The 5,767-nt window shown below is 41.5% G+C and overlaps 1 long non-coding RNA gene across 1 annotated transcript in view; it reads left to right on the top strand.

Annotated features, from left to right (window-relative positions):
* LOC116694115 (uncharacterized) overlaps positions 1–4,099 on the top strand; it is a 9,004-nt gene extending 4,905 nt beyond the window's left edge. The window contains exon 3 of the long non-coding RNA XR_004333072.1: positions 4,089–4,099. This is a non-coding gene — a long non-coding RNA (uncharacterized LOC116694115). The remainder of the gene's footprint in view (positions 1–4,088) is intronic.
* Positions 4,100–5,767: the final 1,668 nt, after the last annotated feature.

Genomic DNA, 5,767 nt, shown 5'->3' with positions numbered 1-5,767 from the left:
TTTGTAAATTGTTCCATGTTGTGGGGGCAGAATAGTGAAACGCCACCTTACCGGTCTTGTCTCAATTTTATTGTGAGCAACTAACTAACTTGAGTACTCTATAATTTTATTTAATTTATTTTAATTTTTTTTAGTGATCCCCGGTGGGAAAATTACAATTACAATTTACACTGCTCAGGTCTATACACGAGCTAATGGAGAGATGTCAGAGTGAGGGGGCTGCGACTGCTGGACAGGCGCCCTGAGTGGTTGGTGGGAGTTCATGCCTTGCACAAGAGCACATTGGCAGTGCCCAGGAGGTGAACTAGCATCTCGCCAGCTACTAGTCCACACTCTGTACCATGGTCCATACGGAGTCTTGAACTCCCAGCCCTCCGGTTCCCAACCCAACTCCCTATAGCTACCGCCACCCCTATAATATGAGTACCCAAATGTTGGAATGACCTGTATCATCTTAAGATGTTAAAGATGAAAAGTTATTAAAAGAAAAACTTTTCGTCATAGGGCATGGCCGTGGTGGGCCGGTCTTTTTGTGTGTTTCGCCTTCAAAACAGGAAGTGGGTCTAACTTGAGTGTACATCGTCCAACTGGCTCGTAACCTTTCAAGATTCATAAGAGTCCAACACTGATGACATACCGTATCTCAAAGTCATAGCCCCCCCTAGGGGCAACAGGAAGTAGATCTAAAAGTCAAGGTGCTATACTTTAAGAAACTCCTCTTAGAGATTTCGTCTTATGGACTTCAAATTTGGTCTGTACCATCTCAACACCTTAAAGATGAAAAGTTATAGCATCCTCCGCTGGCAACAGGAAATCAACCTTATATGACAAACATCATCCGATTTACATGAAACTCATGTGTTCTCTATGTGATACTAAGCTGCCCCTCATACTTAAACCACACCCACTTACTTAGGTCTCGCCCCTTTCATACCAGTTGAACCGTTTAAGGAAGAGTCTTGAGTGAGGTATCATTGAACTCAGCAGAGTTTCTTATTCATTGGTGACGGTTTGTCTCCCCCCCTATGCTTTAGCCACGCCCACTTCCATAACTGGTGACCTATTTAAGGTAGAGTCTTATGTGAGGAATCAATGAACTCAGCAGAGACTTCCTTCTTTATTGGTAAAGGTTTGCCTTGACCCCTGTGATTTAGCCACGCCCCCTTTTATAACTAATGCCTTGTTTGATGTGGGCTCTTTTGTGAGGTATTATTGAACTCAACAGAGAGTTTTCTTTTTGATTGGTGATAGTTTGACCTGCCCCCTTTGCTTAAACGATGCCCCTTTTTATAACTAATGACCCGTTTGATGTACACTGTTGTGTGATGTATCATTGAACTCAGCGGAGACTTCCGTTTTCATTGGTGACGATTTAAAGTGTCTGAGTGCCGGGACAATGCACGGACGCAAGGATCGGCGTCCGCCAGTACACACACAGAGGAGCGAGGGCTTGCAGCTTTAATCACCAAGGTTTTGAGTTTTCGGTCAGGTCGAATCTATAACTGTCAATCAAGTAAATTTGGTTGCTTTTTCCTTAAATATAAAAATATTGATTAATGCCAGCTGTTTCTACCAGGGATATCTCATTTTTCAAAAAACATTAGCACAAATGATAAGCAGTAGCTTACTTAAAGGTTTGTGTGCTATTGCCAAAGTGTGTTGGGTGGAAAGCTTGTTTATTGTTAATTTGACAATTTCAGTAGTCCACCTACATGCAGTTTCCATGGGAGAGAAGCTGGAAACAGAGTGGATATTACTACAGCTGCCAGAACAGAACTTCTCCCACATCCACCCCACAGAGGTACTGCTTTGTTTACAAACCTTTTCCCATTAGAGCAGTGCAGCGCTCCCTCTCATATCTTCAATGCTATGCTCTTGTAAAAGGCCCCACGTAAAGAATTTTCCCACAGAATTTCATTGTTACGTTCACAATGAGAAATCAGCAATGTAGGACCAGTGTCAAGTGGGTCAGACTTTGTTGGAAACTCGCTGGATTTTTTTATGACACATTCAGGGGGTTCTATTCAGGGATAACTGAATTGGTGGGCGGCTGTGGCTCAGTGGTAGAACTGTTGCCTGCTAATGGGAAGGTTGGGGGTTTAATCCTGGCCCTGGTCTCATGTTGAAGTGTCCTTGGGCAAGACACTGAACCCAAAGATGTAAATGTGTGTGTTTATCTGATGATGGCAATTGTGTGTGAATGGTAAATGGTTCTTGTACTCTTTAAAAGCTAGAAAAACGCTACATAAACACAATCCATTTACTATCTGAGATTGTCACCATCATGTGAAGATAGCGGTGAAAACTCTGAAGAGAACAAAAAAGCTAAAGTTTGAAATAAATAAAAAAGTTTGAATCTTGCATCATAAAGCAACAACGTGTGTGAAATGTGGTCCTAATTTTGACAAACTCTAGCGCTTACAATAGTCCAAGTCTTTGTTTGTTTGGAATACCAAACATCACAGTCGTGTTACAATGATGTTTGCACACACAGATCCTTTTAAAGAACATGGTTGCACACTTGAATACACACTGATGTGTGAAAAATCTCCCATCAAAAAAAAAAAAATATAACCATAAACAGTAAGCTTTGTCTGAAAATTACACAAGTCATAATCTGTCTTTGTTTGAAAATGGTTCTATTTAAAAAAAAAAGCGGGACAGGGAATGTGTCGTTAATGTCACGTGGTTCAGAGAATTGGAGGACCCAAATGCAGAGACAGCCAGGCTGAATGTGGGGAGCTTGAGGATTTCATCACAAAGATATGCAACCAAAGGAGTCCTCTAGACAGCAGGCTACAATAATTCCAAAGTGTTGAGGAAGTCAAAATAATAGGGGTACTGAAAAACTGGAACACAGAGAAAACCGGTAGACTAACACACACATAATCCAAAACAATACAATAACCTGACAACAGACAGCGACTAAACACAAGAGGTAGCTAGGGGAACAAGGGGACAGGTGACACTAGGACTCAAGAACAGTTAAGACAAACCAGACATCAAGGTACAAGGTTCAAAGGTATTATTTTTTGTTCATTTTACGCCTTTATTTGTATAGGACAGCTGAAGACATGAAAGGGGAGAGAGCGGAATGACATGCAGCAAATCAGGTGAGATACCCGGGCGGGCCAATATGTGTATTTTTGCAATGAAAATACGGGGTGTTTAATAAAGAAAAAAATATAGTTTGTATGAATTTTTCACGTTGTCAACAAATCCAATGAAAAGACAAAAACTAACAATGTGTCGGTCCATCTCGGAATGGTTTCCGACCCTGTCTGTGGCTCTCAGCCCCAATCCATTGGTTACTGAATTGGAAATTTGTTTCCATGGGCAACAAATGTATGGTTTCATTATTCTTTTTAAAGGCTTAGTAATTCCTAAATAAGATGGCCACTGTAGTGTTTAGCAAAAGATACCTAAACAAGTGTTAACGTTTCATTTGTTGGGGATTATTTCAGCTGCAGAACACACATTTGGCGCTCTTGTGAGTATTTACGGCAGCAGGACGGTTTATGTGGAATTGATTACAAATAAAATAAAAGGTTTTATGGGACATCAATAAGGCTCATTGTCACAAAAGAGTAAGCTACATCAGACTTTGACGATACACAGAAAATACTTGCAATCCATTGCTGGCTTTGGTCTTAAAGAGGTTTGTTGACAATAAGCAAAACAAATAATTACCACCAACCTTATCCTTCCTTTACTGTTGGGCGTAAAGTATTTAGTGTAAAGTGTTAAAGTGTTTATGACTACTGTGAGTTTATTCTTCATAAGTTATAACTCTTCATGACTCTTCAGCTGATCCAGAATGCTGCAGCACGTGTTCTGACAGGAACCAGGAAAAGAGACCACATCTCTCCTGTTTTAGCTTCTCTGCATTGGCTTCCTGTAAAATGTAGAATAGAATTTAAAATCCTTCTTCTCACCTACAAGCTCTTCATGGTCAGGCTCCATCTCATCTTAAAGAGCTCATAGTACCTTACAACCCTACAAGAGCACTACACTCCCAGAATGCAGGGTTACTTGTGGTTCCTAGAGTCTCTAAAAGTAGAACGGGAGCCAGAGCGTTCAGCTATCAGGCTCCTCTCCTGTGGAACCAGGTTCCAGTTGGGGTTCGGGAGGCAGACACCGTCTCCATATTTAAGAGTAGGCTTAAGACTTTCCTCTTTGATAAAGCTTATAGTTAGGGCATCAAATTGAATATTTTAGGGAGTGAGGAGTCGCAGCGTCGCCTAACCCGGCCCACCTGCTTCTCGTCATAGTTGTCTGATTTATCTATCATAATACAATCATATAATAAACTAAAGGGAGACTTGGCATACAGCCCGATCCGGTTGGGAGAGTTCTAGCCCGACCAGGCTCCTCTCTTTACCCTGTCTCTCTTGTTTTGCTGTATAGTTTTTAGACAGCTGGGGACATCCTTTGACACACTGATTTCCTCTCTCCTCTATCTTCCATTTTTTCATTTATGTGCATCGATGTCCCAGAATGCGTGTTACTGACACTAGCTCTGGGAGTCATTCCTCGGAGTCCTTGTGTTCTTTTTTCCCCAGCATGTTCCCTCAGATCAGGGATGCTGCAAAATCATGGTAGCAGCTGTCGCCATAGTCCGCTACACGTTCTGCGTGCCAGGTTAATCTGCTACACTCTGCGGTGCCCAGCTACGTCCTGCTGTGCCTTGTAATGCCGCACAGTCCTGCTATGCCATGACTACTACAAAGAACTGCTACAAACTACTATTTTTTCTATTTTTGTTATTCCACTAACCCCAACGGCCCGTCAACACCGCCTACCAAGAGCCTGGGCTGTCGCGAGGTTTCTGCCTAAAAGGAAGTTTTTCCTCGCCACTGTCGCACTGTATGTGCTTGCTCTGGAGGAAACTACTATAGAACGTTGGGTCCTTGTAAATTTAGAGTGTGGTCAGACCTACTCTATCTGTAAAGTGTCTCAAAATAACTCTTGTTATGAATTGATACTATAAATAAAATTGAATTGAATTGAAATTGAATTCTGATCAAATTGGCCCTTTATTCAAATAAAACAACAATGCTGATCTTTTCCTATGCTGAAAAAGATGGAGACAGCAATAAACCATTTCCATAAGTTATGAAAAAACTCTACTAATTCAGAAAAGAGCATAAGATAAGATAAGTGCAATATTACTCCGTAAACAAGGACTTTAACCCTGAGTGAAACTGACCTAGTTAAGTTATTTGAGCTGCTGTGAAATATTTCGAAGTCAGCCTCCACCGTGACCAGAAGAAAAGCTTGTTATCCATTCCCATGTCCTTGGGGCCTACGGGTGCTGCTTTTCTTTTTGGTACAGGTTTAAATTCAGACAGTTGCAGTGAAACGGGCCAGGGACGACAGACATGGATTAAGGTATATTTATGGCTTCACCTGGAGATGAAGGTCCTGCATTCTTCCAGGCTTTGTGTAGACGACAGAGACATAATCAGGTGCTCCTTCATCTGGATGTGGCCATTACATGTTGAATGTGTCCAACTGGTCTGAACAAAGGAATTGTCTGCCTGTGGTTTGTGTGTGTGTGTGGTGTGTCAGTGGATATGTTTTTATGTATCAGAAGTATAAGAACACAGCTCAGACTTGGTCTTTGTGTAACGGGGGCTTTCATAGTCCTCCTACAAAGTTATGAGACTTTTATTTATATAAGTCCCCTAGTGTGTCTCACGTAGAGAAAGGGAGGATATAAAGATAGAACTTTCCATTTTAAACTCAATATGGCCCCTGGTAAGTT

The sequence above is a fragment of the Etheostoma spectabile genome, chromosome 8 (assembly GCF_008692095.1).
Source record: "Etheostoma spectabile isolate EspeVRDwgs_2016 chromosome 8, UIUC_Espe_1.0, whole genome shotgun sequence".
Classification (NCBI taxonomy): Eukaryota; Metazoa; Chordata; class Actinopteri; order Perciformes; family Percidae; genus Etheostoma; species Etheostoma spectabile.
This window is presented reverse-complemented; position numbering and strand designations above follow the sequence as displayed.